This window comes from Leopardus geoffroyi, chromosome A1 (genome assembly GCF_018350155.1).
Source record: "Leopardus geoffroyi isolate Oge1 chromosome A1, O.geoffroyi_Oge1_pat1.0, whole genome shotgun sequence".
Lineage (NCBI taxonomy): Eukaryota > Metazoa > Chordata > Mammalia > Carnivora > Felidae > Leopardus > Leopardus geoffroyi.
The window spans coordinates 150,891,884-150,905,225 of NC_059326.1; the positions used below are offsets into that span (position 1 = coordinate 150,891,884).

Here is a 13,342-nt window from a genome sequence, read left to right on the forward strand (position 1 = left end):
TGCCTTGTCCCTGGCAAACGAAAGCAGAAAAGACCTTGTTTTCTGCCTTCTTTTCATGCAATTTTCCTTCTTTTCCTCCATCCTCCCTTCTATTCTCCTTTGTTTCTTCTCCCTCCCTCCTTCCCTCCCTTTCTTCTTTACAGGGTTTGCTGTTTGCTAATATCCAACTCCAGACCATTCTTTGTATTTGGCAAAGAAAGCAGTTTTATTGTTTGGTAACTCCAGGGGGGATATGGTGTCTATGATGTTGTCTAGGCCAAGCCTCCCCCAGGAGGGTTAACTACCTCTAGCTTACTCTCCAAGGGGGGAAGGATGGCAACCACACACTTGAGGTACCAGCCATCCTATTTTGCCAGAAAGTGGATCTGTGCACTGGCGCCCAGGACCACTACACCTCACAATGGTGTATCTCAGTGTTGTAATGCAACTTACTGGGACCAGTTATCTGGGATCTGAATCTATACAGTACAAATTAGGAATAAGGGAAACAGAAGACATTTTCCCCCAACTACTTCCTGAAAAAGGTTCTTTTTGGAGCAACACCCAAGTCTGATCAAAGGATCTGTTCATCTGTCTCAAGAGCCAACGCTGGAGCCCAGCATGTAGCTAAAAATATGCACTCACCGTCCCAGAAAATTGTATTCATTAGACTCTACCTACAGGTCCTCACCCAGAATCTGCTCTGTGCCAAAGCAGCGTGCTGCTGTTAATCCTCCTTTATAGATTAGGCAGTAAAATAAAGAGGGTGGGGCTGAAATGCAGGGGAAGTCTGCACACGTGTTTGGAAAGGAAGAAAAGGAAAAGCACAGGGATTTCTTGTTCTCTCCTTCATGTTCTGAGTTGCCAGGGTTGTCCAGACACCACTGAGAGATGCAGGGCTTTTTCACATTTACAGTATTTTCACTTCTGCAGGGTTAGCGCTACATGAAAAATGGGAATTTAGAGACAGATCAAACAAATGCTTTTCAAACTGTGGCACATTATTTTTGGCCCCCCCCCCCCGCCTCCTTTGTATGCCAGGGAGGAAATAATAATTGCAGCTGACATTACTGAGCACTTACTATGTGCCAAGTACTGTGGCAAGCATGTTATGCAGTTCCTTCTTCTAAGACACCTGGAAGGTAGGTCCTTCTGTCACCATCACTTTGCAGAGGATGACATTAAGGCTGTGGAAAGGTGACATAACTTGATCAAGTATGTGGCAAAGCTGGGATTTGAACCCGAAGCTTCTAAAAGTCTTGCTCTTGACATCCATGCCTTAATGCGATCTCTAAAAACTTCCTGTAAAAATATGTTTTACGGCTTTCATTTAAGATTTTGGTGACTGAACCTTAATAACAATTATGTTATTATCTTCCTCTTTATGATCTTCTGCCATCAAACGGTAGGGTTCTCTGAAGGCAGGGACTGTATCTCCCTCACCTCTGCAACCCTTAAAACAAAGTATCTCGGACAGAATAGGAGCTAGAGAATCATTTGTTGAAATGCACTTTAGATTACCTCTGTATCTAAATAAAGCCCATCTAAACAAGTCCATTTCCCAAACACTGGGGTTTTCCTCTTCTTTGTAGCCATCCTCTTCTTGTTTTGTTTTCAAAAGGTTGATTTTGAACTGGAGGGACATTGCAGTTGTCTTGTCACTTAGCGTGATTTGAAAGTGAGAGTCTGTGTAGTGCTTTAGCCTGCCCTCAGCAATCAGGCCTCACACTCACAAGGCTCTGATTGTAGGAGTTGCCTTATTTGCATTGATGAGGATGAGCCAGCTGCTAGAGCATACAGAACTGCACCTGACACAATCACCGAGTTCAGGATTAGCGCGGGGAATCAGGAATCCACTGCGCTGCATGGCAATCTCAGACCTACATTAGAGTCACTCATGCAAAATGACCCAAATTTGCAATGAGCACAATTAGCAATCCAAAGATGCATGTTAATTTGGGGGCCGATATTTTCCTACATTTGCCTAAATTAAAAATAATAAATATACTCTTTCCTAGTTGAGTCTGGGCATGAAAATAATTCAGGGGATTGTGAGTTTGTAAAAAATGTGTAAACCCCGGAATGTGTGGATTTCTTTGGGTAACTAGCCACCCCCCCACCCCACCCCACACACACCCAAGGTATTAAGTTTGGCATCATATATGGTAAGATCTTTGTGGTGTCATGCTCCTTTTTGAATCAATAGAAAACAGCTATTTATAAGGATAAAAATCCTAAAAATAGCAATAGCTGTAATACGTGGAAAAGGAAAGTCGAAGCTCTAAAAAGGGGATTTGATATTTTATATTATGTATTAATATTTCTGAGGCTATGTTTGGGTCACACATAAGCACAGATATACTCAGTGATTTCAGGATTTTCTAAAAGTGCAAGAGATTATGTTGAATTTTTATTAAACAGAGTCTATAAATCAAATGGAACATTCTCAAACCCTGAACTGTGTTTCCATATGCCTGTAGTCTATAGGTATTGAAATGCTCACCTATACTTTAGGAAAAAAAAAACCACAACATTTTGCAAAAATTGAATAAATGATCATTCGAAGCAAAAGCATGCAGTTCAAAAGCTAAACCTCCCATTGGAGAACAGAAAATTTAATGAGCTTTTAATGGAATGCAATGCTCAGAGTAGTAAATTATTTGTTAGTTGACGATGCAATCAGCATGCTGATTAAGGTTGCTTGGTTTTTTACTAAACATTAACTGAATGAAAACGGGTAGTCCTTGTTCTGCTTGGGGGGCTTTAAGGAAGCAAATGGACTTTCAGAACAGAGATTGTCAATAAAGGTGAGTGCACTCCAGGTGTCATTTGAATATGATGATAAAATACTTCTGATAAATATTTAAAAGCATTTTAAATCCACAATGTTCGCCTAGTGTATTGTGGACTCTGTTTAAAGAAACAGTGGGCCTTAGCAGGCCTAACAACAATCCCTCTATCTCTCTCTAGAAAGAAATATCTAGATCTGCTTTCTTTTATTGCAAAAGAGAAAAAAAAGGGGGGGGGGTGGTATGCTTTGAAAATATAAGCCAGCATGGACTCTGAGACCAAGAACTGTTTGGAATGTGAACCTAAAAAAAAAGACAAAAAGGACAAAAATCAAAACAAAGGAAAATATCCTGACAGCAAATAAAGGAAGAGACATCTGTTTTTCTGGATAGATGAAGATAAAATTTTAATTAAGCAGTTTCGATATTCTGATGTTTTCAAATAATTGCTGTTAGAATACATATATATTTTTAAATTTATAAATGACGGCATTCTGAGGGCAAGAAGTATTGTGAAATCGGAGTTATATCCTGTCTAATTTAGGAGGTGTGAAGGAGGGAATAAAAGAAAAAGAACAAAAATTGAAAATAAATTATGTGATGCTTTTTGTTTTAAGATGGTTAATACAGAATTTACAAGGTCTATCATTTACCATATATTAATCAATATATACATTAACTTTAAATATTGTTTCTGAGAGAGATTTTGTTACTAAATCTGTTTAAATTGCTAGATTTCTTTTCCCCCTCAAAAGAAGGGTGGGTTTTTTTTGTTTGTTTTTCTCTCTACCAATTGCAGAATGATGGGTTTGTAGGTTAATTTTCTTTGAACAGCTACAAAGTTCTTTTTCTATAAATCCTAATTAGTTTCATCATTGGTGATTCTCTGGCAATGATCAGGTACCCTTAATATCCGATAAATAACTACCTCTCACTTTTAACTATTCCTGTTTATGACCCAAGAGGTTAAAAGCCTTTGACTGGCATTTGACTTCTGACCTCATATAAATGTTATCTTATCAGTTCCTGCTTGTTAACTTGTATTGAGTGCTTGTCCCTGATGGCTTTTGGATAAAGGGTTGTGGGCTTTTTTCTTTTTTTTTCCTTTTTAATATATTTCCTATAGGAACTAAACCATTTGCTTTGTTCTATGCCTAGTGCACTCCAGTCTAGAGAGTAGCCTGCTATAAATCTGTTATAAAGCCCCAAATATACTTTTATTTATTCTCGACATGATTTTAGTTTAGCTTTATGGGTGGGATTTTATCACTGACAATATATATTTATTATAATTAATAGCAGTAATTACCAGTGATCTTAATCCTTTAACATGTTAGTGAGGAAGCTGGTTAGCTTGCTATTCTCTCTTTTAAAAAAAATGCAAAAGTAAAAAAAAAAAACAATTTTAGCATTGCATTTTGTACCAGCATGAGATGAGTTAGAGAGATAATTTATGGAAATCTTGTCTCCCCAGACTTTAGAAGTCTGCCTAATGAGAGAGTCATCAGAAAGATATATCTTTTTTAAAAAATCGAATCCAGACCATGAACAGGGTATTTTCGAACCTTTGGGGAGGAAGGAGGTGGCCTGGCGCCCTCCTTTGCCCTCTGTCCTAAGAATTAAGAAGGATTTCAGCCCTTTATTCCATTTGCAGCTGTGTGTTGTTCATACATTCAAGTGTGTATGTGTGTGAGTCTAGCCACTGTGTACAAATCTAAATACATTTGAATGTTTGCATTTTAATCTCTCCATACCTCGATGGCATCGTGAGAGTATTCTAGGCAGATACTGGTGCCTCCGAGGCTGCCTCATTTGCAAATGACCTACAATGTGATTTCTAAACAAAATATTACATTAATTTCTATGTGGAAAATAGGCAGAAAGGAGGGGAAGAAGGAAGAGGCAGCCATCTTGGAGTCATTTTGCCTTTTAGCCTCCTTTCTCCTCCCAAGGCTCGAGAGTTAGAATATTACCTTTATTTTTAATTGGCCTTGAACGTAATGCAAGGAAGCACATACAAGAGACCTCTGTATTCGTGTTTGGGGTAAAAAAAAGTTGTAACCTCTTTGGACTTTAAATAATAACTGCGACTATAGACAAACTACACCTATTATTCTCAATCCTTCTAAATAAATATACATATAAATGAAGCATATGCCACAGCTTGTAAGAGACCTGTACAAAACCTATTAAGGGAAACAAATGTCTATTTGGGCCATTCATTTACTACTATCTAAAGAATTAATATGTCAGTAAAGTTATCTGCCCTTCCTCCTCCCCCATTCTTTCTTTTCTCTCCAAACACACTCTCACATGCACATACACAAACACACGCATTCAGATACCCCCAATCTGGAGAAATGGCGACCTTGGAAAGTTGTTTTTTGTTTTTTGTTTTTTGTATTTAAATAGGGATTCCTTTTCTCTCAGGTCTTAAGTATTTAAGAAAGTAAAAAAAAAAAAAAGAAAAAAGACCAGCTTTTTATTTTTTATTTTAATTTTCTGTGTGTGGAGAGCTGCTCTGGGTCTGTAATGTCCTAACACTGCTTTCATCATGCTCATATTCTGGCAACACACAGGTTTAACACAATTTGTCCTAACTTTTCATTTCAACCATTGCTTTTCTCAAAGTGGTCAGAGTTTAAAGACTGCAAAAGCAAAGGGAAAAGAAATACCACGGCAGGGGGAAAAACAAACCAACCCCCAAACTGGTGCTGGTATTCACAGCATTGACACATTCTCAAATGTTTTCTCTGTAGTTATAACACAAAAGCGCTTTCTTCCCTGTTTTGATGTGTTAAAGACGGGAAAGAGAGAGGACACTTGGAAGTGGTAAAATAAGTATTCGGAAGCACAGAGAAGGTGTTTCTTTTCTGAATATCCAGCATGTGTCAATAACATGTAGATGCTTATAGTTTCATATTAATTAAAAAAATTTTAAACGGAGAGGGGATGAAAAGTTAAATTTAAGCAAGTTGTGTCAGATCCACTGAACTTTGAGCTATTGCCTTTCTGTGTGTAATTAGAAGTTCTGTGTGTAATTAGAAGTGCATCCGAAGCCAATCATTCTGCTATCTCTGAAATAAGGATATCCAGGATCCTAAGTCCCTCTGAAAAGGGTGTGAGGGGATCAGTAACAAATTAGTATCTAATTCTGGTATTTGGCAGAAGAAACCACAAACTTTATTTTTACTCCTTCAATGTCAGTAATCTGAACTAATTTTTCTAGCCAATATTATTTGCAGATTGTTTTACTGAGTGAAACAAATACGGATTTGAAAGACAAATAATGACCTGATTACTAAACACTCTCTCCTATTCTGACGGCCAGATTCTCTGAGTTGAATCCCAGAGTCCTTTCCTATTGTATTTTGTGTCCTGGCTTTTTTTAAAATAAGATTTAAACATGTAAGCTAGGTCATTTCAAAATTGGTATAAGTTATACTACCGCTTTTTTATATTATCAATATATAGTGATAAGTCTTGGTATACCCAAAGCAAAAAAAAAAAAAGTGTTTACTTACACCAGTTTCTATACCAATCAAAATGAACTCCCCCAAACACTTTTGGTGTAGTATTTTAAATCGTAGTTAGAGGAAGAAGATGAAGGGGAATCAGGCTTTTGGTTTTTCTGTAGAGCTGCATCATCAAGATTTATGAAGTTACCTAAGGGTGTATTAAAATATATTGCTTTTGTACATTTATATGTTTATAAACTTACCTTAGGAATATATTAAGAAATACAGCCCATTTGGTTCCCCCCCCCCCCCATTCCCTGCCAAAAATCAAACCTCCTGCTCTGTCTGGAAAAAAAAAAAACAGAGACTTCTGTGATATCATGGACTTTTTTGTATTTCAGCAAAGAAATAGAGCACATAGAGTCAGAAATATCAACATTTTTAGGACCTAAATTATTACTGTTAAGGTTTTATTCCTTCCTTTGGCAAGACCGATGGAGACAGATTTCTAATTTCCTTGGTTTCTGTCCTCTCTTTCATGTGTTTTCTTTATTTGTATAAATTAGCTTTGTCCTTTCTTAGTAGAATGTTTAATTTGGGCACATGATTTCCCAGATAGATTCTCATTCCCACTGCCTCCAACTTGTGTTGGTTTTGGAATGGGAAGTGGTTTTCCTCATTTAAAAAGCTTTGTAATTCAGACTCAGAGGGCCAGGACCTCTTTCTATCCATCTGGACATGCTCAATGGGTCACACCCAAGATCAGAAGCCATGTTCCTATCTTCCTTATGGGAAAATGATAAAATAATATCCACAAGCATCTGATACCAGGGGCACAGCCTGGACACACACACCTTGCCCTCTTCCCCTTGGCCTTGCATGCCCTGAAGAATGAATACATCCATCTCCAAAGCTGATGCTTCGAAGTGACCAGTCAGATGCTCGCAGGTCAGCTGGCTGTCCTCTTGGACAGAGGGTCCATAAATCAGAGAGATGTTGGTGTGGTTGAAAGAGGAAGGTAGTCTAGCCTGAGGGAAGCCACGTAAATCTCTCCCAGAGCATTGTTCCTGGTAGGGAGTGGGGGTGAGAGTTGGGGTAGCTCCTGGGGCCTCGAGCTGTTATTAATGCCCTGGCCCTCCTGCAGTGGGTGCTAACTTGTTGTGCATGAGAGCTGCCGCCACCCTTCCCAAACATCGGACCGCTTGGAAAAGTCAAGCACTGCTGAGCCCTGATTTTCATTTAATAGTCAAAACCAAGATGCATTTGGGCTATGATGATAGGACAGCTCCCTTGAAAAGATTATTTGAACTACAAAGGCATTCATTTAGGGCTAGCGATGTTGCAAAAGGGCCTGCTAGAAATTAGCAGCCTGTCCCGGTATTTGGAGAGCAAGAGTGACAACTTATTGGAAGTTCTCAAGGAATCATTTATATTTCACACTCCACTAGGCAGCTGATTTGAGATTGTCTGTTAGCATAACAAAGGCTCTGAGCCTGTGAACTTCAGAAACCTTTCGACCTCTTAGCTGCTGGCATGAATAGCCCCCAGTCCTGCCTATAGAGATCTCCCAAAGCTCCCCTGTTCGTGGCTAAATTGTTAATCAGGGTAATTTAATATAGTTTTCAATATGCCTCATCTCTTATTGGGAAAGGTATTCACAGCTTCCCTACCACTGAAAAAAAGTTCTTTTATTCAAGTGTGAGAGGGGCAGCTGCAGACAGACCCCCATCCCTTGCTGCTCCCCCCACTGCTCTGTAGCAGCGGCGATGTTCCGAGCAGCAGCCCTAGCGAAGGGCCAGAAAAAGAAATTCGAACGATGATGCCTTTGCACGCACTCCAACCTGAACCTGAGATTCCAGCCTATTTACGCTAGGAACCGACAAAACAAAAACCCAAGGCTCAGCCATAACTGACATCTCAGAGCCAACACACACGCGCGCACACACACGCACACGCCACACCCCCTTCCCCTCCCTCCCTTCACCATGCTTCCCCTCCCTCCTCATCTCCCAGCTAAGCTTCTCTTCTGGCTCTCGACAAAATGCACCAGACCCCAAGGCCTGCTAATTTTCATTGCTCTCACTCTTGGAGGCAGCCCACACCGTCCTGCACGCTCCTTCATAGTCACCCTCAGCCCGGAGCCCGCATCCTTTCCCTGTGTCACATACACTTGCTCTCACCGGCTCCCTCGCACACTATCAATTCACATGCACATTAGTTAGCTGAAAAGAGCCAGAGCACAAATATATTCATTTTAATCCAGTTAAGACCTAAGAGGTCTCATAGGATATTATTCAATAGTTTGAGAATCAAGTATAAAACTCAGATTTTGCCACACTGTTTCATCTCAGAGAGGCCTACAGCCTGCCTTTCTTTCACTTTCCGCCTGTACATAATGTAAAAAAATAAAATAAAGTGATTAAAAAACAATCACAAGCAAACCACCCTGTTCTAGGCAATCACTGTTCAAATATCATTATTTTGTCTTTTTTTAAACGACCTGTTTCTCATACCCATGTACAAAGTCGGAAGAAAAATGTCATACAAAGAAGGAAAAAAATATGAAGTCGCTACCTTTAAAAATTAAAATGAGAAGACACAATCTCTTAATCTTATTTTTCCACGTGAGAATTTTAAGACTTCTATAATCTTTCATCATTCATTTTTACATGAGAATTTTAAGACCTCTGTAAAATGTATCTGAATATTTCCTGATTGCTTTGGTGGTGATTTTCTGTGCAATTGTGCTCTGTCTTTGTGCGGGTTGAGGCCCTGTGTCTTGCTTCTTCCTGGAACAGCCATTTCTCGTTAGCCCAGTCTTGGTTGGTGTACCACTCTCTCAGCCTCCTAAAGTTGGATAAAGCCAGGATCTAGTGCCTGAAGTATTTTCTTTGAATTTGCTCTAGTTAGAGTGGTCCCTGATGAGGGTGCGGACTTTGTTAACTCACTTGAGATCCTAGTCTACCTAGCATCTCAAAACTGCTGAGAAGGGAGACAAATTCTTTCTATAGGATCAGAGAAAGGATTACTAACCTCCAAACAGGAAGTACAAATATACACCCATAATTAATAAAACAAAACAGCCCAGCCTCTTTCTCAAGATAATTTCTCTTGGAATTAAAAAAAAAATTAAAAAAATACATTTCCTGGTCAATTTTAATATCTAAACAATGCCCAGAGGTGACACTTTGGAACAGAAAATAAAGTAAGTGTATTTGGTTATTGTCTCATATGGCAATCCCAAAATCTGCATTTTTCTTGAAAATAAATCTGACCACCTAAATTTCAATGGTGTGGAAGTTTTTAGATTATAAGCATTTTCATCAATAATGTATGCATTATTCATTTTAATGATAGGATGTTTAGCTTATTTTACTCTGTAAGTAGTGCTTTTCATTTTCGTGATGTCTTAAACCAGAATATTTAGAAAATATTAATTGATAATTACCACAAGTCACTGAATCAATATTTCTGGTTTCTCCTTTAAAAAGCCAAAAAAATTGAAGCATTCATATATAAATTAACAGAAATTTAACTTTCAAAAGATGGCTAGAGACCAAAAAATATTATGGCTTTTAAACCCAAGAAAGAAAAAATACACAATTTACATTTTTTCAGTGCTTTTGCTTAACATTTTTTCATTAGCCTTTCCTTCATTAGAATTTATGATCCATGTCCATCATTACACTTTCACATCTCTGATTTCTGTTAAATTTTCTAACAAAGGTTAATAAATATAAAGGAGTAAAAAGGTCTATTTACTTTCATCTGAAGTGCTCAATATTTCAAGGTTATTTGTATTTGCATGTAAATTTTTCCATGTTCTAATTTAAATTATCAAAATTTGAGTGGAATTAATTCTGTTTGGACTTAGGAAGTAACAGGGATTTTTTTTTTTTTAAGAAATTGAACAATGTGATTTTGCTAAATTATAACATTTTCTTGGTGTTGGGCCATCTAACATTCTCTCTAGCATGGCACAATTTGGGCTTCACATTTATGGAAGGAAAAGGGTTGGGGGGAGAAGGATATATATTTGGAATGGTGTTTGACAGGGGGAATGAACGCAGACACCAGAACAATTATATTACAATCCCATTGGGAATGCCAGCACCAAATTTAGCCAGACTGATGGGGTACTGTCTAGACGGTCCCTTTTGTGTATCAGCTGTTTTTTCCCTGCTTTATTGCACTGCCTGAATGTGTGAGTTGAAAATGCATATGGATCCCCAACATAACCATTCCTGCAACTATACATTGCTATTAAACTTCCTCTCATTTGGCTGAGAATCAAGGATTGTGTATTCCTACTCTATTTCCTTTACAATATTTTGTAATTAAAATGCAGCTTCCAGAACTAGTGGTTTAACAAAGCTTCTAAGACAAAGTAGAAGGTGCCTAGGCTGTTTTATTATATGACAAAATAAATGTACTAGGTAAACATTTCTATCTCCTCAAACATGTCCACCTCTTTTCTACACAAGTTAAAGAAAGCCAGGAAGAAAAGAAATAAAACAATGAGAAGAAAAAGGCATAGCACATGTAAATTACCACCTTTCCTTTTGAAAAGGGCAAGGATAGAAAGAAAGAATATTTATTAAATGTTTACAGTGTAATTAATTGCAGTGTGTGTGGTTTTCCTTTTTTTTTTCTTTTTTTTTTTTTCTTTTTTTTCTCTCTATTTGGTAAACCGAATAGAGTTCAGTAATCAGGGTTCTTGTGAGGGCTTAGAAATAGATTCTCAAACTCTTTTAAATACATGTTTACAAGATTACTTTAGTGTTATTGGGCAGATAGGAAATCCCAGAGACCTTTCACATCTGGGCAACTGTCAGGATTTTGTTTTGTTTGTCAAGATAGTGCAGGAAGGCTACTTCTTACTTATATGTGATTACAGTCTCCACACAAAACATTCATTGTTCAAAGGAGCAAGAAGGCACCCCTAAATAGGATACATTCCATGGGTGATAGGTACTAAGGTTGGATGCCTTTGCTAACAACCAAGAATTTGAAATGAGCACAAATTAATTATTCCAATGAGAAAGTGAGAAATAGAAAAGCACATAATGCTCATCAAAGTAGGTATCAGATCTACCTCTGTCTACGAAAGGTTAATCAGCAACTTTTGTCTACAGTCGCCAAGAATTGAAAGGTATAAGAAGTTGGAATTCCACAAAATACGTCAGTATAAATAAAAATCAGGGCACAAATGAACCCACTGTTTAGAGAAGAGAACCCCATGTTTCATAGCGCAGATAACTTTTATTAATATGCACACACAAGCAGGAATTCTATATTCCATTTGCTGTAATTTTTTTCCCTTAACAAAAAGAGAAATGGTAAAAGTGTTTGCCCTTATTAAGGAAAACAAAACCAAAGGTAAAGTTGGTGATAGAAAAAAAAATTAATAGATACATTCTGATTTCTTGAGCTCAATTTTGTCAGTGACTAAATGATGGAATTTGGATTTAAAAAATTTTCCATACCTTACCCCTGGAATTCAATAACCACCACCTACTAAGGACAATGAAGATTTTATCCATCTTTTGAGGACTGTGCGTTGAAGAGGGCTAGAGGAAAGAGAAAGTAAATTTTATTCCCAATTTTAACGAACAGGAAAAGGCTAGAAATCACCTACTTTTTGCTTTGAAACATCAGATTACAAATCAACCATCATAAAATATGATGATGGACACAGGATTGGGGAAACTTCCTGGTTGGCAGAGGTTATGAGTCTTGACCAACTGACATTGAACATGGAGACCTTAGGTTGCACTTGTAGGTATCGATGCTAACAAACTCTGAGGCCTAAGTTTGCTATGATTGAGAAAAAGAAAATACAACCAAAGGCAGTGACAGAGAGCAAAAGAAACCAAGACTGGGAAATAAGCAAGCAAGAGAAAAATGAGGTGGGCTGGGGGAGAGCGGTGGTTGGGGGTGGCGTGCAGGGTGAATGAGAAAGAAAGAGCAAAGAATGAATATTCTAAGCATTGTTTTAATCTAAAACAGAGATGCTTCCAGGAGAATGCATTTCAATGGAACTGAGCCAAAAATAATTATAGAGATTTTCTTGTTTTGTTTTGTGAATGAAGAGCATCTCTTTTCTCTGGAGATGTGAGAGAGAAAGGACCAGAGCCAAGAGATTGAAGTGATGCCCCTCTGCCCCTTTGCTTCCACACAGCACAGTAGCAGACCTTTCTTTCTTCCCTTTTCCAAAAGCTATTGGCACTGGATTGTGCTAGGAAGAGAGGGAAGTGGCAGCAGGCCCTCAGACCTAGCTGGGTTTTCTATTCTAACAATAGCTTGTTTACTCTGATAAGGCTGAAGTATTGAAATTGGAAGCGAGATTGGGGTGGGGGGGGCAGAGATACATATTTTAGGTTCTAGAAATAAAACTGAGCTATTTACAACTAAGAATATTCCCCTGTTTGAGATACTTGAAACTTCCCTTGGGGTTTGTTTTACCAATTACATTTGTTTCCTTGTTTTTCATCATCAATAGCAAGCTACTACAGGAAATAAAGTATTCTCTCAATTTTCCTCCATTTTTTTCTGTGATGTAAAAATCTTTATCTTGGAGCCTTTTTTTACAGGGAAAAAATTGTCATTTGTTAAAATAGCTTGGGCTGTGACTGAATTTTTTGTGAAAGCAACATACTATACTCTTCATGAAAACTGGAAGAAAAAATTTTAGACTAATATGAAACATACAGGATCGGGGGGAGAAACCCACCAACATTAACAGACTTTTGGGAGGATGGAAGTAATTATAACTCAGAACTAATACCTAAAGACTGTTCATTTTCTTAAGTCAAATTGATTTGCGTACAAATCACACTATTAAGTACTGTCTGAACCTGAATACTCTCTCCAAATCTCTTATTTTAGCTGTTGTGCCATGCTAATGTCCCTGTTGTCATTTTTATCATTCATAGATGTTAATTCTACAAGTAGGTTTAAGGTACCACTTTTATCTTTGTATTACCTGAATTTTTAAAAAGCAATTTCAGAAACCTAAGAACCAGTTCCTTTCCTCCACATCATATTTCACAGCTTGTAAAAACTGACATTCATTCTTCATAAATATTTGACCTGTTAAATTTAACAATTTTGGCA

General features: G+C 37.8%; 1 long non-coding RNA gene across 1 annotated transcript in view; it reads left to right on the forward strand.

Annotated features, from left to right (window-relative positions):
* Window positions 1-2,623: 2,623 nt before the first annotated feature.
* Window positions 2,624-13,342, forward strand: part of LOC123608046 — a 39,187-nt gene continuing 28,468 nt past the window's right edge. Inside the window, exon 1 of the long non-coding RNA XR_006717063.1 lies at window positions 2,624-2,786. This is a non-coding gene — a long non-coding RNA (uncharacterized LOC123608046). The remainder of the gene's footprint in view (window positions 2,787-13,342) is intronic.